This window comes from Lytechinus pictus, chromosome 3 (genome assembly GCF_037042905.1).
Source record: "Lytechinus pictus isolate F3 Inbred chromosome 3, Lp3.0, whole genome shotgun sequence".
In the NCBI taxonomy this organism is placed as follows: domain Eukaryota; kingdom Metazoa; phylum Echinodermata; class Echinoidea; order Temnopleuroida; family Toxopneustidae; genus Lytechinus; species Lytechinus pictus.
The window spans coordinates 12,126,423-12,149,587 of record NC_087247.1 but is presented as its reverse complement, the minus strand read 5'-3'; the positions used below and the strand labels follow the sequence as shown (position 1 = coordinate 12,149,587).

The 23,165-nt window shown below is 38.7% G+C and overlaps 1 long non-coding RNA gene across 1 annotated transcript; it reads right to left on the bottom strand.

Annotated features, from left to right (window-relative positions):
- Positions 1 to 1,166: 1,166 nt before the first annotated feature.
- LOC129257827 (uncharacterized) lies at positions 1,167 to 22,958 on the bottom strand. The gene is made up of 6 exons (XR_008584194.2): positions 22,862 to 22,958; positions 16,669 to 17,166; positions 15,314 to 16,085; positions 12,779 to 13,214; positions 11,752 to 11,959; positions 1,167 to 4,505 (listed from the first exon to the last, which is right to left on the bottom strand). It is a non-coding gene; the product is annotated as an uncharacterized LOC129257827 (long non-coding RNA).
- Positions 22,959 to 23,165: the final 207 nt, after the last annotated feature.

Genomic DNA, 23,165 nt, shown 5'->3' with positions numbered 1-23,165 from the left:
AAAGTGCTGCCATTGGCAAGCCGTTGCACAGGACGATTTTTGTGACTTGTTGGTTGGCATATACATATATCCAACTAGGGAAACACAGCAAGAAAATGGCCAGTTATCAAATCTTCAGCATGTTTTGAGAATAGTTGGAATATTTATGGAATCCACACAAATTTTCACCCTGATTATGAAATTTATCAAATCCTCCCACCCCCCAAACAAAATGATGAGAAACAACAAGGTCTTGCACTGCTTTTGTAGTTTTCCCATGATGCATCATGAGAACTCTAGTAAAGCTGTTCCCTACTGGATCCGGTCATTCCCCATGGATACAGTGGTCAACATGAAGCACAAAATTCAGAAAACAACAGATAGGACTACATGTAGTTGCAGGGCAGCACTGTGAATAATGAATCCACTGCACAATGTTTCATTAAAATAACACATAGATACTGGCCCGTTTTCTAAAAAAAAGGCTTCAATTGTACCATGGTACAAAACCAACGTTTAAGTAGCTTTAAAAAATTATCATGCTTAAATTAGGGCCCCTTTTTGTCAAAAGTCTACACTTATAATTGGACTTTTCTTAGTGAACGCAATGAAATAAGAATTATTTCCACAAATCTGCATAATTCATGGTTTTGTACCATGGTGCAATTGAAAACTCTTCTGAGAATCCGAGCCAAAAAATCCTGAGAAATATCAAATTAACAACCCTGGGGCCCAGTTTCATGAAAGCGACATAACTCCAGCACAAAGGGATCTCTATGGAAAGGCAAGCTAGACAATAATCGTTCATGAATAGACTATGCTTTCCAGGTACAAAGTCCATGCATCTGCATTTCGTCCATTCATTGTATTGACCAGCTTGGCTTTCCATAGAGATGGCATCGAGATGGAGTTATGATGCTTTCAATGCAACAGGCCACTGAAAGCTACACCTTCTGTACAAGAATGTATGTAAATATCACTTCAAAGAAAGCTTAAATCTATGAAAGCAACTAAAAAGAACTTGTTCGGCCATACTACAATTTTGGAGAACAGACAAAAGAATGGACAACTGTAAGGGTTCTAATATGCATGCTGATTCTGAAATATGTTTTGCACAAGCTCTTATATTTTGGGTAGATTACTTGGTGCAAAATGATTCATATAAGCACCTGTTTTTTTTTTTTTTTAATTTCATTTGCGATCCCAAATGGTTGCCAAAGATGTAAGGATACCTTATTTTGAGGTTCTTTGAAGTAACTTTTATACATTTAGCCTTATGCAAGTTACAATAAAATACAGGTCTAGTAATAAGTATATTTTAGATGGTACACTTGAATGCATAACATTATACCAATATACATTTCACCATCAAGGCCTATTCAATTATGGTGAAACAAATACTCTGCAACCATTTTCAGTATGTTCACATATTGCAACAAACCACCTCAATGAAGAATAGTGGATGTATATTAAACATCCACCCTTGATTTTTAAAGGAATGTTTGTCCAAAGTTACACAGATAAATAAATGACATAATATTTGTCAGAAGAGAATGATTGATCTTCAGATTTTTTCAGCAAGGTGGCATAAAAATGAGTCATTTTGGCTCACATGTTTTGGCAGAGTATTAATTTCAATGATTGAACAGGCTTTCCTACGGTGATCGGACCTTTGATCTGGCGACAAAGTTCCTTCATTTATAAAAGGGAAAGTTCACCCTGAAGAAAAGTTTGTTTTAAAAAATAGAAAAAAAATAATAAAGAATATTGGTGAAAATTTGAGGAAAATCCATTAGAGATAGAGGAAGACATTAGAATTTTAAGTATTGGATTTGTAATAATAAACGAGCAGCTGCTCCATACGCTATGTAATAAAATACATTAATTTCAATTCTTTAATGGTTCGAGATGACTTATTTCTGTTTTCTTTGTAGGAACGGGTGTGAAATGAATTCTCTAATGATATACTGAAGGTACAGTGGAAACTATTTTCAATTTTTGGAGAAAATTAAATTTCATTGATTTTCATTGATTTTATATACAAAATGGGAGAAAGCCGCTTGCATGTGACGTCACAAATCAAATAATTAAACTTTTTTATTATTCTTTGATGGATTTTTCTAAAACCTTTTTCAATATTTTTCATATCATTTTTTCGGCTATTTTTTACGATAAACTTTTTGTCAGGGTGGTCTTCCCCTTAAAGGGACAAGTCAACCCCAAGAAAAAGTTGATTTAGGTAAATATGGAAAACAAGTGGAGCGCCTCTGGCAGTCTCGCCTGCATTACGTCATTCAATATAGCAGCAGTGCTGACTTTGAAAAACAACTATTGAATAGTTATTTAAAAAAAAAAAATTATATGATGAAATACTACGTTCATTGGCTCTAAATGACCTTTGACCTTAGCCATGTGACCTGAATCTCATGGAGGATGCTCAATGATACTTGATTACTCTTATGTCTATTAAGTTTCATGAGCTACATGTAGATCTATAAACTTTCAAAGTTATGATGGCAATTCAACGAATTCCTCCAAAATGGGCAAAGTTCATTGACCCTATATGACCTATGACCTTGATCATGTGGCCTGAAACTCGCACAGGATGTTTGGTGATACTTGATTGCTCTTACATGTATGTCCGGGTTTCATGAACTAGATGCATAAAATTTTACAGTTATGATGGCAATTCAACAAATACCCCCAACATGGCCAAAGTTCGTTGACCCAAGATGACCTTTGACCTTGGCCATGTGACTTGAAACTCAGGATGTTCAGTGTTATATCATTATCCTTATGTTCAAAATTCATGAACTAGATCCATACACTTTCAAAGTTATGACAACATTTCAAAAACTTAACCTTGGTTAAGATTTCGATGTTCATCCCCACAACATGGTCCAAGTACATTGACCCTAAATGACCTTTGACCTTGTTCACCTGAAACTCAGCAGAATGTTCAGTAATACTTGATTGCCCTTAGTCCATGTTTCATGAACTAGGTCCATACACTTTTTAAGTTATGATGACATTTCAAAAACTTAACCTTGGTTAAGATTTAAATGTTGACAACGCCGCCGCCGTCGGAAAAGTGGTGCTTAGTCTGGCTCTGCTATGCAGGCGATACAAAAATTAAACAAGCCAAATGCTGAAATTCCTTTGAAATCGGATACAAAATAATTTCATAAAACAGTTATATACACTGCACAAGAGTTCATGTCACTAACTCACTATTACTTTTGTATTTTGATGTACAAATTATACCATATTTTATTTTTTTGCAGGTGTTTGTAAGGAAACTCTTCATCGAATCGAAATAGGTTGTACCAATGGCAATTCTCAATGTTCTGGGAGAATTCAAACATTCTTTCACATTGTAATGAGAAAATAAAAATATTTCGTACTCATATCATAAAATAAGAAATATTGAGGGGTGATGTCATCAGTCTCCTCAATTGCATACCGACCAGGATGTGCATATAACTGTTTTGTGAAATTAAGCAAAACTTAAGTATCAACTTTCCTGTTTGACATCCGATTTCGGTAAAGTTTTCAGCATTATCCTTGTTTGATTTTTTCTTTTTATACAAATTAACTTTTCGTTGCAGTAGACTTGTCCTTTATGAAAGCTGGGGTTGTTTCACAAAGATTTCAGTATGACTTGGAGTCGCACTTAAATACCGACGCGTACAAGATATGCAACACGCAATCTTATTGATTGATTTGCAGTAGTGTGCATCATCTTTGCATGATCTGACCAATGCAGTCATGCCTTTTATACCGCACGCAACTCGGCATTTAAGTGCGACTCTAAGTCATACTTACATCTTTGTGAAACACCCCCGTGGTCTCATGGTTTCAATCTTGATCTCTGATGTTCTGTCAAGACCACCGCACACTATGTAATCCATCTGCGACCCAATTTTTTAAAACATCATATATTTGCATTAAACATGGAAGTTAAAAAAAGTAAAATAATTTTAGAAGAAATTTGTAATAATGCCAGGAACATGAAAAACACAATATTGTTTCACTGCAAGCTGTATTGTCTGAGTAAAATCAAAACTGTCTTCAAATTGTAGCTGATGGTAAGATTTGTATGACATCGCTACAATTTGGAATTGAATTCGCTTTTATTCCTTCAAAGGAGGCTCATTGTTGATTGAAATTGAAATTTTGATATTTGTTAATAAACTAAGTTATAAAGTTTTTTAAGATTGAACGCTATTACATTTTTTTCTCCAAAAATTGGATCGCTAAAAGATTGTGTAGTGTGCGACAGGCTTTGTTGATCTGGAGCTGCAAGGCATGATCTCAAACCTCCTGGTCTTGAACGCAATACTGGAAGTTCTCTTGGAAGGGATCAATAACAAGCACAAGGAAAGCACCTTCCATGCAATCTTTGTTATCTGTCACAACCTCCTGTTGATCCTGAAGACATTGTATCTGTTGCCATCCATCGCCTCTAGAAAGATGTGACGTTGCCATCCTTGCCATCTGGTAGCCTTGCATTCAGCAGTAGGGCTCTGTAAAAATTGAGATGTAGGTGGAAAAGGAAATTGACAGATGATTTTCCCTTAAATACTTCTACTTTCTACTGCTTCTAGAGTCCCTTACAAAAACAAGTGGAACGCCTCTGGCAGTCTCACCTGCATTATGCGATTCGATATAGCAGGAGTGCTAACTTTGAAAACAGCTATTAAATAATATTCACAAAAGAAAACACTCATATGATAATAAAATACTATGTCCATTGACCCAAGATGACCTTTGACCATGATCATGTGACCTAAGACATGTGCAAAACAATCATTCATACTTGATTACCCTTATGTCTATGTTTCATGAACTACATGTGTAGATCCATAAACTTTCTAAGTTATGATGCCAATTCAACAAATACCCCCAACACGGCCAAAGTTCATCGACCCTAATTGACCTTTGATTTTGGTCATGTGACCTGAAACACACACAAGATGTTCAGGGATACATGGCTACTCTTATGTCCCAAGTTTCATGAACAAGATCTATAAACTTTTAAAGTTATGATGACAATTCCACAAATACCCCCAACATTATCAAAGTTTGTTGACCCTAAATGACCTTTGACCTTGGTCAATGGTCATATGACCTGAAACTCAGGCAGGATGTTTAGTAATACTTGATTACCCTTATGTCCAGTTTCATGAACTAGGTTAATATACCTTCTAAGTTATGATGACATTTCAAAAACTTAACCTTGGTTAAGATTTCAATGTTGACGACGCCGTCGCCGCCACCTCCACCGAAAAGTGACACCTATAGTCTTGCTCTGCTATGCAGGCCAGACCAAAACCCCCAAGGGGGGGGGGGGCACTCAACCACAAAAGTGGTAGGTATGTGCCGCAGCCAGGTGAGGCAAAAAACAAGGGCTTTGGAGCGGGCTAATTGTAAAAAGGAGGGTCCTCGGAACGGGCTTCGGAACTACAAATGTTTGTAAAACGGGGTCCTTGGAACAGTTCGCCTGCGTGTGAGTGCGTAATTATGCATCCCTATTTCAGCATGGATGCTTTACAAATTCAAAGTGTGGTTAAATCCGATAGTACATTAACTAGTATTATTCCTTAGTAGTTTTTTCCAGCTGATAGATTACCAGATGCAGTAACAGGTTTCCATCGGCTCTCATTAATAGATAACCATGACCAACCCAGTTGTCATTGGGTTTCCCCAAAGATGCTTCTGTAAATCATATGAAAATGTTTCTCTCTCTCTCTCGTACTCCCTTCTGAATCTTTGTTTAATCAATTTATTATTATAAGTTATTATCATTCTATTGTAAATATGTGCCCCCTTGTTTTCTCTGCGTGCCTTTACTTTTCCACTTCTTTATTTCTCCCTCCCTCCCTCCCTTCTATCTATCTATCTATCTATCTATCTATCTATCTATCTATCTATCTATCTATCTATCTATCTATCTATCTATCTATCTATCTATCTATCTATCTATCTATCTATCTATCTATCTATCTATCTATCTATCTATCTATCTATCTATCTATCTATCTATATGTCTGTCTGTCTGTCTGTCTGTCTGTCTGTCTGTCTGTCTGTCTGTCTGTCTGTCTGTCTGTCTGTCCGTGCATGCATCCATCCATCTATCCATCCATCCATCCATCCATCTATCAATCCCCTCCATCTCAATGCATTCCTCTCTCTCTCTCTCTCTTTCTCTCTAATGGTCAAAATCTTAGATTAACGTAGACACATTTTAAACAAAGACTGCATGAAAAGTTGGTACTACAGTGTATGTCATTTCATATTGATTTTCTTTTTATTGTGTACATTTGCAAATTTATATATTTGAACACATGAATATACTCTGATATATTACATATTTTTTTAACTCTTCTCGTTTCTGTGTCATTCTTTCAGCCTCACATTTATATGGGACAGATTCAGGATACATGATACATTTATCAATGAAAACAATCAGAATCAAATTGATATTTCTATACAATAGAACCCAAGTTGGTTTTATCACGGGTGAAAAGTTACAAGAACTTATCCAGAAAAAAACGGTTACACTTATACATATATAGTTTATATAATTTGTTACCCTTGAATAAAAATAAGGATAATGGTTATGGTTATGCATTCTTAACAAATTAACTTTAACTGACACCCCGGATAACATCATTAAAAGTTCCGTACATTATGATTAAGGTGTCCGTACTTCACTCAGCGTGGGTTTACAATAACAATAAGTAATACAAGAGAATGTATACACGAAACAATTTGAATATTCATACATTGATCATCACATCTGACAGTCAAACTTGAAACTTTAAAGTTCAGTCTACAGTACATGTAGGCTATATATGACCTACAAGCTTTCCCACTTCAAAGCTGGAGTTTTAGAACGTTTAGAATGAGACACCTGTTTTCTTTTGGTGTACTTTCATTTTACTATTGGTTAAGTACCAATACTAAGTTTTACAGAACTGGTTAAAACGGGTGTACGCTGTAAGTGGTTATATTTTGGAGGAACCTGGAGAATCTGTTGCTTCTTTAGAAGTCTCGCTCCTAATTTCTTTCATTAAAAGTACGGCGTTCAACATTTGAAAGCAAAGATTCTGGTACATTAGTATCAATCAATAAACGAAGAAAATGTTGCCACCCTAATAGGTTTGACGCTTTACGTCCCTTCAATACATCATATATCATATCTACGACATTAGAACCATGAACAATTTGTCCATCCACTAATTTGGAAAGGATCGATTCGACCGCATGAAATATGCAAAGTCTGCATGCCCAGAGATTGGATCGTGATTTGCTAAGATAAAAGTGCTAAGTTTTCTAAGTGCTTCTTCTCCAGAGAATGTGAGGTAACAGATAAGAGTGCTAGCATCAAAGTAACAAATACAACACAAAATACGGTTTTGACTCGATGCTGCACTCGTGGAACATTGCCTGCATCACCTCTTACAGTGGACATGTTGATAGAATGGGAGAAAATACAAATAATAAGAAAAAAGTCTTCTAAACATACCATATACACGAACCACAATGCAGACTTAATTCTTTTTTTTTCTTTACACCTGGCCTGGGTGAGGTAAGTCAGGTAACCATATCATGGGAGAGTGAAATTGTCTGGTATGACAATCGTTTGTCATACACTACCCGATAATCTTTACGGGCTCCCCTGTCTCGATCCTTTTCCTTTTTGCATCTTTCATTATTTGATACTTATCAGTGACAGTGATTTTGTGTTCAACCTCTGTCTCCATCGTCTGGATCATATTTTTCATTGTGTGGAAATGATAAGCTGACCATTGTCAAAGATCGAGTGTGATACCCCTGACTTTACAACACATCTTGCCATCCATTGTTTAAATTGGTAAGCATAGTTTTTTGGCCCCCCTGAAAGAAATGTGGTTATGTGCATACCATCCAATTCATCGGTTAACTCTCCTAAATAATCACCTAGTTCAGGCTGCCAATCATGGGGACACCCCGGACCGCTCAACGTAAATGACACTATCGGTATCGATATACATGTACAACACCCGTTCCCCTAAACGATCAACTACATCATATAATTTCAAGGGAGCCTGCACGGTAGTAAAGGCAGAAATGGCTGCATTACATTTCCCTCCCATCTCTTCAAACTCTTCCTTCTTGATAAATATTACCTCGGCTACCTCATCATCAGCGATGAAATTAAGATCTGTGACAACAATTTCATCTGAGGTGAACATCGTATACAAGTCTTTGGGGCTCTCTGTAACTTGTACGCTTGGGAGATTGTTCCTCATTCCAAAACGGCCCCAAAACAAATTTAACATTTATAAGTTTACTAATAAGAGACCGCAGCACTTTATTTATAACAATTTTCTCGGGTTGAAAGGAAATTCCCTCATTATTCCCTAACATAATGTGTCTTTTCTTCACCGTTCTTACACCATTTGGGCCATCCGGAAGCCTCCTATTTAATCTTCAGGAAATTATCGATGTAATCGGTAGAAACCCACCGTACATGTACCTTATTCAAAGTTGTGTTGTGCTTGCCTTGGAAAATACCAAACAGATTCAATCTCCCTGACCTTATACCCCTTTTCAATAGCCTTTGTAAGTTCAAGGGTAACCCAAGTACTGCGGAGCATTCGTTCTTGTGGGCCGTGACTGCAATTTAAAGTTTGTTGTCTATTTTCCGCGCACTTGAAGAAAAAGAGGAAACATCAACTTAAGATTCACTTTTACCGGTAGGACTGGATGGAGCAAATTTCGGGGAGGTAATACTTAACATGACCAACCCATAGTATTCGGCAATATCCCTAAAATTTGAGTTGATGATGTATGGATGTCCTATTGGGTAAGAACCATACTTGTTTTTACTGGGATAGAGAAACGCAAAGTCAACGTACCTGATTTTTTCATCACACGTACGCTCAAAATATAAGCAATTGGCATTGGTCCACCCACCATAAAAGGCTTTGCGGGGATTGAGAGGGATCGGGTATAAGGTTTGACAAACTTCAAATCATCATCAGACAACGTGGATTCAAATGATTTCCACTCACATTCCCACATGGTCACGTGTTTGTACTCGGGAAGGAGAGATTTGATGTATCTTTCCTTCTAGACAGTCTCCCAAGTATAGATCACCCATACATTTCAAATGACCATCACGTCCACAGGGTGTGTTTCGGTGGTAACATTTTGGGCAACCGTGCCAAAAACATCCATGAAACTCATATATAGTTTTGTTGTCCCGACAAAACCCATCCACCTTATAAGGTCCAACCCATTCCTCTCCCTCTTTCCTAGCATGTTGAATATAGGCATATTCTTGTTGGCTGACCTAGTTCAGCCATCGTATTGCAATATTGTATTGCTTGTCTTGTGGTGAGTAGCCTCTGGGAGGAATTACGGCGATGGAACGTGGAATTAAGAAGTTACACCGAAAAACAAGATTGCATGCAGTGGCGATAGTGATACAATTTTCGAAGGGGTCAACGCCCGTATCCCCCTTATCCACTGCCTTATTGACTGTGATTTCTTGACAGAGTGTGCGGAATTTCAAGCAACATCTCCTTAAAATATCAACATTGCTTTTGACAATAATCGTGTTATTCCTTCTCCATCAAAAATTCTGAGTGATGTCACAAGATCATAGTGATCATCGTGCCAATACAAGTAAATGGTATGTTGCCTGTCGTCAGGTCCAGAATAAATGATACTGTTTAAATTCTTCTTGGAAATGACAAATACTCTGTAATTTTGCATCCGAGTTGTATTTTCAAATTTTTGAATATCCTCAATGCCATGTCTGCCTCTCTGTGTAATTGTTTAGCCTATTCTGCCTGCTTTCATAGCTCTGCCGTATTGAATTCCAATTTTCATCATTCTCAATCCTAGCTATACCAGTTACAATGGCCCGTGCATAACACATTATATCATCACCCCTATTCTTTATCCTAATGATGTTCTTCATTTTGAGGAGTCTTTCCTTTTAATAGATTTAGGTAAGTTTTGGAGTTTTTACCTCCTTCAGGCATAATGTTAAGCGACACATTTTCATCCAATGAAACCTCTTCATGCCATTGTAAGGAGGCTTTGAGTTTGGCAGTAAATGCATCGTTGTCTAACTGGGGCTCGTTTCATAAAGAGTTACAACTGTTATAACTTTGCTTTTATGGCAACTACCAAGGCAACAGGGCTTAAGCAACCAATCAAAATCAAGGTTACCATGGTGGTTGCCATAATGGCAAAGTTACAACAGTTGTAACTCTTTATGAAACAGGCCCCAGGTCTCGCCTTACAAGGGGCACACTAATGGGTTTGCCCAACTGGGAGCATTGAAGACAACCCTCACAAAATCCCTGTCATTAGTCCCATCAAGCAGTTCATTCATGATACCATCGTGCTGGCACGATGGCAGGGCATTCGTCGCTGGCGGCTCGGGCTGACGAGGCTCCACCGTTCTTGGGCTTGAACTTTCTTTTCCCGCCTTGTCGTCAGGGTGGAAGGCCACTGGTTGAGGGTAAATCTTGCTGTGTGTAGTCTACTGTGGAGGTTTGGTTCGATGGTCTTGCAGCTGGCTGCTCTACTGACGGGGAAGTTCTTGTTTCCCGGCGACCCGTCAATGTCACAATCTGTTTTTTTATAAAGATATAAACATTATTAATGTCACTAAAATTGATACGTATTCCGATATCATGAGTCATAGAATGAAGATACGTGTAACATGAATTAAAAGAAAGTATATACAAATTCATCTTCTCATAATGCATTAATGAATAAAGAGACAGATTCAATATTTACGCAATAAATAAATAGAGTATCACATTTTTTTTTCTTTACGTACCTTCGATTGAGGGAACTTCGGATGTCGCCATGTGCTCTTGCAAAATGAAATGTGTTGTCCGAATATCAATGAATGAGGTTCTGGTTCTAGGTCCTCGTACAACTCTTCGCGTAAGGCTGATACATGTAGGCTATATCGGCCAAACATGTAGACGCTTGTAAACGTAAAATTTCAGCCGTCGTGACCATGATAATTATGTCGAGTTGATGTACTCAGGATGAAATGAAGTTTAAGAGCATCTCCTTGTGAACTTGTAAGGTCAAATGAACCATCAAAGTTACAATCTTTTATGACCCAACCACTCTTATAACCACAAATTTTGCTCTGCCCTCTGCAGACATTGATCCAATCACACACATTGCACAAAGTCACCCATTGTTATGTAATACATTTCTACCAGCCAATCATAGCAAGCAAAAACATGTGCACGAAGCGAATCATGGGGGGGGGGGTCATTGTGGTAGAATGGGTTTTATGTCATCCTGTAATAAAATGGAATGAGCCAGCCGATTCAAATAACACATGGATATAACCATTTACTCACTTCCTTGCAATATGTCTCATCATTATTACTGGGTGTTTGCCGGGTACATGTATATTAAACACTGTACCTGTGGTGATATATTTAACAAGTGGACACTTTGATTGTTACGTGGCCGATGGACACAAAACGTATGCATAAGGGATGAATGGAGGATCAAAATTTCAGGGGTGGCTTCATTCGTTTTCATTCGCTCCAGAAATGGACAAAATTGGCGAAAATCACAGTGAATGGATGCTTGATAGAAAGAGCATAGCGTTTTCCAAAAGATGGCACAATTTCTTTTACATTTTACATCCTATCTGCTTCAATAAATGCACTAGGACCAGGTCTTTACATCATTAATGATTAGATCTTCCTTTTGATTCGTTATTGTACTTACTCATATTTATAAAAGAGCCTCTGGGAACATCCTGCATCCTACATCCAACAGCTCATCCCATCGAAGGACTATGGAACACCTGCATGTCTCTCCTGATGCCGTTCCGTATGAAGCGATTGCGACAGTTCCTCCAGCACCTTCACGCAATGTTACATTCAAAGATCATAGGAGGCTCCTGGTAGTTGAAGTCTGGCATTAGACGTCCATCCTTTAAAGATGACAATAGTAGTAAAGAAAAGGAGAGATGGTTCATACTGACTAGTTAATGAAACTCTACCCAAGTCGCTGCCTACTGAATTCTGAAACTGTGCTAGGTTTTGTACTGGGGCCACTGGTTTCAATTGGCAAAGGATTAAATGTTGGTAAAAATTTAACGTCACTAGGTGCTTTCAGAATAAGTCACAAGGGATGTAAACATGGTGAATCAACAGGTACATTTTTTCACTCATTGAATATTAAAAAAAAGTTTTTATTCCTTCCAACCATGAATATTCTCCAAACACATGGCTATCTTGTTTGTTGGATGCATGTGGTTGATACTAGAGATTGGAGTTTTCGATGGTTTCCCTCCATAAAAACATTACCTCCATTATGTGTAAAACTTTTGTAAAATAAATGTTATTGAAATAAATTGAATTTCAAAAGAAGACCTAAATTATAGTCTGCATACAAGTCAGATAAATTACAGTCTGCATACAAGTCAGATTTCCTTAAGTCAAATAATTGCCCAAGTCAAAGCTTTTTTCATACTAGAATATGCAAAACATACATGTGTGTTATCTACATCTTCTCAATGGGGATTTTATGTTTACATCTTCTACTCTGAATTTCGCCTACATGTAGGTAGGACAGATATCTTTGTTCCTAAGAGATTTTACTTTAATAGGCAAATTCTTTGGTAATGAAAAAGGACTCAATTAACAAAATACTCGACACATTTTCTTTTGAGTACATACACATTGCAATCAACTAAAAAGGGTACTAGTGGTTGGCATCTTTGTGTATTTGTTAGTAGTATCATTCTTACCTGCATGTGTTAACGACTCCTGCCAATATTCAGTCTTGATAACTCAAAGTCGTCCTTGACATATCTATAGGAAATCTGTTGGGACACCATCATCGTTGACTGAGTTCACAGTTGTCTTTGGTGTACAGGACATCCAATGGGTCACCATCATTGATAACCCAAGTTCACAGACTTTGTCTTTGACGTAGAGGACATCCACTGGGATACCACCATCGTTGACCGATTTCACAATTGTCTTTGGTGTACAGGACATCCAATGGGTCACCATCATTGATAACCCAAGTTCACAGTTCTCTTTGATGTAGAGGAAATCCGTTGGGATGCAATCACCGTTGACCAAGTTCACAGTTGTCTTTGACTTAGAGGACAGCCAATGGGACGCCATCATCAATCTGAGTTCTCAACACAAGTCTTCTCTAGGCCATGAGCTATGTTTCTGCATTAACATAAAGATATCAAATTCATGGATTCATTAAAATCACCATCATCATGGATGGCATCATAAAGTTTAGGAGGCATAAATCAAGCCGTCTCAGTTGTACTATATCTACAAAATTTATCTTGGTTCTTTTTATAATGATTTATTTGCAAAAAATAAATTAATAAATATTAAAATATGCAAATATGTGTTTGCTACATCTTCTAATTTAAAGTTTATCCAAGTCAAGGAAGCATTACATGTATTTTTTAGATGAAAATTGGAGAATAACTGACCTAAACTATTGACCAAACTGTTGGATTTCATACCAACTTCTTTTTTTATTCTGGGCTCGATATAAACTTCATGATTTCACAACTCTTGGTACCAGTAATCTATTTTTCTGCAGTTCCCTTTGATGATGATGAAGCACAGCATTTGTATAGCGCCATATATCTGTCAAAGACATTCAAAGGCGCATTTTTGAGGAGCCAGCCAATCTGGGTCGCCTAGAAAGGCGCGCACACAGAACTGTGACCCGTAGGTCTCTCCTCCCATTATAACTCGTTGGGGGAATACCACTACACCGGGGTTTCCCCCTACTCTTATTCGAATAGTGCAGTGGGTTCTTAACGTGCAAAGGTGGTGACTCTCCTCTACACGGGGCCTCCATTTAATGTCCTATCCGAGGGACGGAGTGTTTTCCACTGTAACATAGCCTGCATCTATGAAACAAGGGAGACGTTTACACATAACGCACTGGCTTCAGTCATCCGCCCGGGGTGGACTCGAACCCACGATCTTTGGTTTGACGGGCAGACGCGTTACCAGAGATGCCAACTTTTGGAAATCAGAATTAGGAAGGATTTGCAACCGACACCAAATTATGTGCGCGTAGCGCACATCTCGAGCGCGGAGCGCTCGACCCTTGCGGCCGGGGTCCAGTCGCCGCCTTAGGGCCGTGGAAGCTCTGGGTTTCTAGATGCTCTCTGGTGCAATCTGACCCTTATTTTGGAACATTTCACATGTTTTAAAAAAAACATTGTTCCCATTTTTTTAACATAAAAATTAAAGAAAAATATCAAATATGCATTTTTACATGTAAAAAAAAATGAGGGGACAATAGAAGAAAAGTACCTGTTCAACAATAATGAGGAATTATCCTCTTTACTATTATTAAAGCGTGGGTAACGTCTTCCACCTCGCTGGTCCCTTGCTTGGTGAAATAAGTCAACAGGGTACTACTACTAGTGGAGCTCGTAGATCTCGTCTTCGCAATGTCCGTATGCCGTTTGCTCCCTACGACGTGCTTCCGAATATCATCACGACCTCCGTAGTCCGTGCTCAACTGAAATGTCCACGCTGCAAATTGTGCAAAATGCATGGTAAATTCCTCTTTCCGACTTCCGAATACACAGGTACTGGAGACTGTATTCAGTCTTATACTTCTGAGACCATTTCTTGGTCTTCTTTTGTTGATTTTCCGCCATTTCGTGTCAATATCAACCCATCAATACGCCGAAATCACACACCGATATTCCACCGCACGACTCGACAAATCCAGTGGCCGCGAGCGCACACGCCCCGCGAAGCTAGCCGGGCCTACCGGCCTGGTGCACAGTGGATTCCCGTTGGGCATATCACATGCACCAGCTTTTCACTGCTCCGTATTTGTCTGCCTTTCACACAGAATTTAGTAGCAGTGAACGTAATGGAGTTACTACATGCTAAAGTTAGCAGACGATACATGTACTTCCAATCCAATTTGATCAATGCAAAAAAATCGTAATTTCGGGAGGATAAGGATGGTAATCGTAAGGGCGGGAGTTGGGTCGAATTTTCGGGAGCCTCCCGATGAAATAGGGAGGGTTGGCATCTCTGCGTTACCGACTGAGCCAACTTCGCTCTCTGATATTGCACAGGTATTTAAAATTGAATACAGAATTGTAGTAATTGTAGAGAGAACGTCTTCTGATGCTGCATGTCGTAATATTATTGAGAAAAATGTTAGTTTCCTTGAGGCCTACCCATTTTGATAAAAACAATAGTTCATATGACTAACAGGGTAGTTGGCATAGCAGATTTCTAGAATTGTGGAGTACTGGTTTAATTCTTACCTCATTGCGTAGAAGAAATCTGTTGGGACGTCATCATTGTTGACTGAGTTCACAGTTGTCTTTGACGCAGAGGAAGTCCACTGGGACACCATCACCGTTGATCGATTTCACCGCTGTCTTTGATGTAGAAGAAGTCCAGGCTGTCCAGTTGGATGTCATCATCGTTGACCGAGTTCACAGTTGTCTTTGGCATAGAGGAAATCCTTTGGGACCCCATCATTGTTGACCAGAGATCTTAGCTGCCTCTGAAGTAGAGGAAATCTGTCAGGATGCTTTCATTGTTGACCGCGTCCACAGTTGTCTTTGATGCAGAGGAAATCTGTTTGGAAGCCATCATCGATGTCCAAGTTCAAATTTGTCTTTGATGTAGAGCAAGTCCACTGGATGATGCCATCATCGTTGACCGAGTTCACAGTTGTCTTTGGTGTACAGGACATCCAATGGGTCACCATCATTGATGTAACCCAAGTTCACAGTTGTCTTTGATGTAGAGGAAATCCGTTGGGATGCCATCACCGTTGACCATGTTTACAGTTGTCTTTGGCGTAGAGGACATCCACTGGGATACCACCATCTTTGACCGAGTTCACAGTTGTCTTTGGTGTACAGGACATCCAATGGGTCACCATAATTGATAACCCAAGTTCACAATTGTCTTTTCTGTAGAAGAAATCCGTTGGGACGCCGTCACCATTGAACAAGTTCACAGTTGTCTTTAAGGTAGAGGACAGCCACTGGGATAGGAATCTTCTCTAGGCCATGAGCTATGTTTCTGCATTAACATAAAGATATCAAATTCATGGATTCATTAAAATCATCATTGATGGCATCATAAAGTTATGGAGGCATAAATCAAGCTGTCTTCATTGTACTATATCTTCAAAATTTATCTTGGTTCTTTTTATAATTGAAAAATAAATTAGTAAAATTAAAATATGCAAAAAATGTGTTTGCTACATCTTCTAATTAAAATTTTATCCAAGTCAAGGAAAATGCAAGCATTACATGTATTTTCCGAGAATAACCGAACCTAAACCATTTACCAAACTGTTGGATTTCATACCAATTTTTTTTATTCTGGGCTCGATTTTAACTTCATGATTTCACGTCTCTTGGTACCAGTAATCTATTTTTCTGCAGTTCCCTTTGATATTGCACAGAAATTAAAAATTGAATACAGAATTGCAGTAATTGTAGGGAGAACGTCTTCTTATGCTGCACGTCGTAATATTGTTGAGAAAAATGTTAGTTACCTTGAGGCCTACCCAATTTGATAAAAACAATAGTTCATATGACTAACAGGGTAGTTGGCATAGCAGATTTCTAGAATTGTGGAGTACTGGTTTAATTCTTACCTCATTGCGTAGAAGAAATCTGTTGGGACGTCATCATTGTTGACCGAGTTCAGTCTTTGATGTAGAGGAAGTCCACTGGGAAACCATGACCATTGATCGATTTCACAGCTGTCTTTGATATAGAGGAATTCCAGTTGGACGTCATCATCGTTGACCGAGTTCACAGTTGTCCTTGGCTTAGAGGAAATCCTTTGGGACCCCATTATTGTTGACCCGAGATCTTAGCTGCCTCTGAAGTAGAGGAAATCTGTCAGGATGCTTCCATCGTTGACCACGTCCACAGTTGTCTTTGATGCAGAGGAAATCCTTTGGGATGCCATCATCAATGACCAAGTTCAAATTTGTCTTTGATGTAGAGCAAGTCCACCGGGATGATGCCATCATCGTTGACCAAGTTCACAGTTGTCCTTGATGTAAAGGAAATCAGTTAGGACGCCATTATCGATGATTGAGTACTCAACAGAGAGAGGCATGTTTTCTAGGTCACGAGCTCTGTCTCTGCATAAATATAAAAATATCAAAATCATGGAGTCATTAAATTTACCGTCATTAATGGCATCATCTAAAGGAGACATAAATCAAGCTGACTCAATTTTCTTAATGTAACAAATTACATTTTTTTTATTTACGGTAAATATTTCTCTGAAATAGATTTCTAAGTGGCTACATTACCAGACGTCTTTCATTTACAAAATACTTTATACAATTTCTCATGAACTTCAATTTAATATACTGGACCCACTCTCTGGAATAGCTTAGCTAATGACATACAATGTACATGTAGGTCACAATTAAACAAATAAATTTTGTGGAAGCATCGTGGTCTAATAGTTTGATTCGCGCCTTTCAATCAAGGATCATGGTGAATCCAAGCTACATGTACGATGTTAATTTACCTCAGCAAGAAATTCATCTATCAAGCATTTCAAGGAATATTCTACCAGGTGCCCATTGACTACTTGACCCGAGTCAATTGCACCACATTATGGATGAATTTCTAGTAACTAACTTGATCGCATGGATGACATGCTATAGGCTAAGCCTAATGGGTGTCTTGCCAGCGCCCCACATGGCGTGTACCATTGCTGTATCAAAAGCACGAATTTCACATCGAACGTTGATTTGATATCATGTTCATTGAAAACGAACACACACAGTCGCACATGCAATCGATCTGATTTTTAATGAACGTGACTTATATTTTTGCATGTTGAACCCTGCGGACTTTCTCAGGGGTACATTCACTGTTAAGAAGATCAAGACGTCATCGAATTCTACAAAGAAAGGAAAGGTGGATGCCGAAAATAACATTTTCCAGGAAAAAGGGACAACGTATTTAAAAAAGCATCACTACGATTCCAAACACAGGTGATTTGAACAAGGGTACCCACAGAACACAGAAGGGAAACTAAAATAAATCACTTCTTCATACCACCATGCAAACCTTCAATCTTCAAACATCATCTATAAAGTAAACCAATTGAAATCTTTGTATGAATCTTCCAGCAAACGATTTGTTTGATGTTTGAGACACTAAATGTGACTTAAAAAGAGTTTTGAGAAGATTTTTATAAGTCTCGACCTCCAGGAAGGTTATTCCACAAAGTGGAGTATGCATGAGAAAGAATCTTTCCCCCAAAATAACAAAAAGCAACTGAAGCTTCCGTGTGTGTGGACTCGGTTCTGGGTAACAAGAAGAAACCCTTTTTCTGATTCAGAAATAGTGAAGGATTGTTTGAATGAGGTTATCGTGATTCCATATTCACAGAGAAGAGAAAAAAATCTCTCACTTTTCACACAAATTCCATTATCCAGCAGCACCTCTACCCGAAGAATAGTACTGGCGGATGATTTGAACAATGCAGACTAAATTGCTCTTACTTTGGATGAATCAACTGACAACTCAGATAAAGCACAATGTTGTGCCTTTGTCAGATACGTCATAAAGGTCAAATGGGAAATTCATGAAGTCCTCTACTATAAGTGGAGAGGACATAAATGAAGCCATCATGGGGGTGCTCTACATGACAGGGGATTGATATCAACAAAGTTGTGTCAGTTATTATTATTTGTTTGGCGTCACCTGAGCCTGGGAGGCAAAGAGCAAACTGAATCACTGTGATCTGCAGGTCTCTCGGAGTCTCCTCTCGATATTTAACTGATTGGGGGGAGTGCAGGTGAACCACTACACCGGGGTTTCCCCCTACTCTTATACGAATAGTGCAGTGGGTTCTTAAACGTGCAAAGGTGGTGACTCTCCTCTACAGGGGACTTCCATTTAACATCCTATTCAAGGGATGGAGTGTTTTCCACTGTAACATAGCCTGCATCTATGAAACAGGGGAAAGACGTTTACACACAACGCACTGGCTTCAGTCATCCGCCTGGGGTGGACTCGAACCCACAATCTTTGGTTCGACAGGCAGACGCTTTACCGACTGAGCCAACTTCGCTCTCTGAGTCAAGTTGCAATGGATGGTGCCAGCCATGATCACGAGGGAGCAGGAGGTTGCCAGTCGTTAGCAGGAATATCAACCACACTTGTCCTACCACTGTATCAGTAGAGGTCTACGGCAACATGCCCAGTATTTGGTCAGATTTTGTTTCTATGGCTGTTGCACTCAGGATAATTTACAAGAAAAACTCATATGACCAAATACTGATAATATAATTCCTTTTAAATTTGGGAATATCTTTTTCAGCATCAAAGCCATCAATCTGTAGGCCTATTTTCTGTAAGTTTAAAAATCGATCCGAATAGAGAAAAGTTTTGATTTACAAATTGATTTGCCCATAAGTGACTGAATACTAGGCGCTTTACCCTACTAGTACTACAAAGTATAGTTACACATTGTATTCCTGGACACCATCATGATTACTGCCCGGATGCACATATTACCGATAAGACTACGGCAAGCCGGTCCAGTCGGTTACATAAAAGCCACTGCAAAAATTTGCTTGAAATCTGGATTTTAGCCACGTTCACATCTATTTTTCTGTGTGTTTACCCCTGGACAATATCATGATTACTGCCCGGACTATATGTGACTTCTATAACTACATGTACATGTAACTCCATTTAAAGACATTCAAGTGCAACCTCTGTTTCAGGTCGTCAGTCGATACGAAGTAAAGGTAATGCGAACTCTTCATATACCACCCGGCTGGTTACCCGTGTTTTGTTTTTGCTGAAACATATAAATACTACTGCGTTCTGAAGTATATTTTTCTTTTGTTCCAGTGAAACTATTGTGTTCTGTTTGTATTGTGCTACTGTACTTATTACGTAACATGTCGTTGAACTTGTTCTACGTTCTCGTGCATGTCTTTGCAGTACTTGTATGTTCACGTGAAAACCATGCTTTACGTTTTGATGTCCCATCCCTTACAAGCCATGTATGGACAAAGTACAACGATGAACTTTCAGATATACTCGAACCCTTACATTTTGAATTAATTAGGTTCTGAAAGTATATCTTCGAAAGTAGCGGTGGAGCAATTTTCACATCTGCTAACAATCGTCCTGTCTAGCAATAGTGAATTCATACATGAAGAAAAGGAAATCGGTTCCAAAGTCATGTACCAAAAACACTCTCAGAAGCTAAGAAAAAGAAGAATGAATTGCGGAAAAAAGCATTTGGTAGACACGGTACAGAAGAAGAAGATAAGAAAGCGTTTCAGGAAGCAGTAAAAACAGTGAGCTTCTTAAACAAAATAAAGCAAAGAAATGACGAGCGTAAACTAACTTCCCATCAGGAAATTTTTTTCAGGAGTAACTTCCATGACTTCGCGAAAAAATGTTCAGAAGGAAAGTTACTTTCCTCCCAACAGAAACCTCAGTTCTCAAAGGAGGAAGCTGATCGGTACTTTCTATCAAAATACTCTGAGCAATCCCCGATAGACTTCTCACAATTGAATTGGTTGAATTTGGTTCCCATGGCTACCCGATAGATATGACACGAGTTTTGACATGAAAGCTATCAAACCAAAAGATATTAAAAACAACATCCTCCGGGCAAAGACATCAAAATCAGCCACTGGAGATGACGGTATAGATTAAGGGCCACAATATTCACCAAAATGCTCACTGAAGGGGACCCACCCGGATGCTGGAAAAACAGCAGAATAAATTGTAACTCTCTTACACAAAGGTGGCGACACTAAAGACCCTTCAAATTTGTTGTATGATAGCTTTTACCTCCTGCATAGGAAAGTTATATCACCAGATCCTAGCCAGCAGAACTATATCTACAAGCTAATAAAATAAATCAATACCACAATCCAAAAGGCATTTCTTCCTGACGTTAGCAGATGGAGAGAACCACTCGAGATGCCTTACTGAGATCATCGCCGATGCACGTCATAGGAAGAGGACCGTTCATGAACGAAATAGGATCCCACCTTCAATTATAAGATATGTTAAAACGCTGTATGGACTAAATATCGCTGCGTGAAAGTTCATCAAATTTTTGGATGCGTAAATGATCAAATTTTTGTAATGGTAAGTAGAATATGTTTCCAAACAAGGATACTCTTTCTGTTACTAATGATCTGCAAAATATCAATATTTGAGCCGATTCTATCAACACGCAGGTCAGATATAAGAGCCGCAAGCTACCCTTGTCGCCGCCGGTCTCTCGGCAGTCTAGCTGCTTGATGCGGTGGGCTACCGCCGGTCTCTTGGCAGTCGAGCTGCCGGATGCAGTGGGCTGGGTGACGGGAGCGGTCGATAGTGATTCGTTCATGCTGAATTGTACTGCATCTTGAATTGTTTGTTACTTGATAATCTTGTGCTTTTTTCTGAAAATTGATGTCATTATACACTGTACCGTAGATTATTATTCTGATATTGATTTTAATACATACATTTTGTCACAAAAATATTTTTTCCTCCCAAGGTTATGTGACTCAAGAGTCTAGGCGGTTGATTGTTCAATCATGTTTCATATTTGGAGACTGGATTTGCTTTTGAAAGGGGAATATCATAAATGTTGACTTTTTAATTAAAATGCAAAAATTATGTTGTTCATTCATTTTTCACTCTTGTAAGAAAATACATGAAAACTTAAGAGGAAAGAATATTTCATTTCCACATGGGTCTGAGTCCTGTATTTATTAATCTTTTTTTCTATTTTATTAATTTTATTATCATCATTTGTTTTTTAATATCCATTTCTTTTTTTTTGTGAGGGGTGCAGGTGGGGGTTGTGTTTATAACTGGAAAATGGGGATGGGATTTGTACAAGTTTTTGTGTCACTTTTGTTTCTCTTGTTTTGAGTGTTTGTTTGGAGCTTTGATGTCTGTTTTTGTTGTTTGGAGCTTTGATAGATCTGTTTTTTCTGGTTTTGTTTTGAAAGAAATAAACCACTTTTTCCTTTTCTTTTGTCTTCAACTAAAAATTTGGTGCCTTTCAAGTTCATCCATGGGGAGATTGGTAAGTTTGGATTGTGAAGTTCTTTTCCACAAAATCTTCCAAGCTGTTATGCGCTGACGACTTGAATCGAGACTGTTAGATAGGAAAAATTCACTTTTGGATTGTTGTTTGCATGATGATCACCGCAGTATTGAAGAATCTTCGGAGCTTCCTGGCCTGGCCGAGATTTGGAGGCAAGCGTTAAAAAATCATTTTTAAAACTAATTTCGAATATATTTTTAAAATTAAGTCATATGATAGATTGAAATTATTTTAGTGAATAAATGTAAAAGGTTTTGGCGTGTTTCATTCCCTCACATTCGTGTGATGAATGAAAACGTCAGTCCGTTGCAAAATCACATGCGTTGTTGTGCGAGCAGCGAGGTTAACCTCGCATCGCATATGTGTGAGGACAGTGAGTGAGGTACTGTTGTGAGTGGGTAAAGTAGAAAAGGGGTCCACAAAAAATATTGAACAGCTAAATCTCTTTCTCATGCCTGGATCTCACGCACATCGCTGACGCTGGTCTTCGAGAACTTGGCATTTTTGCCGGTAACCCTGGCCCTGCCCTGCGAGACTTGACCATATTCAGGCAAGGGAGTCTCGCCGTCTTCGTCCGAGCCGCGCGGAGGAACTCCCCGACTCCGGCATGCAATTCAAGAAACCCAAAAACCCATTTAATAAGAGACTTATCATCATTCCATACCATATTCATGATATCCAATCCAATTATGGGAGCCGAATCATGCGCAATTCAAGAGTAAGAAATCTTCACTTACCTCTAAATTACCCCTGTATTTGGAAGAAAAGTTCACGAAAATGCTCCTCTCATTTCTTAAATCTGGCGCTGCTTTAATTTGCCATTGCTCATATAACAAAGCGAACGTAGAGGGTAGCAGCACTAGGCCTTGGAGTCATCACTAGGGCCTTGTGAGCATATAAAATATCTATAAAACAAAAATGCAATTTTTATGTTACTGAACCACATATTATATTATTTTCAATACGTTTCCCATTTATTCAACTTTGATTATCCCTCCTAGGGGCTTACATCTGGGGAGCTGGGGGGGGGGGGGGCAAGGC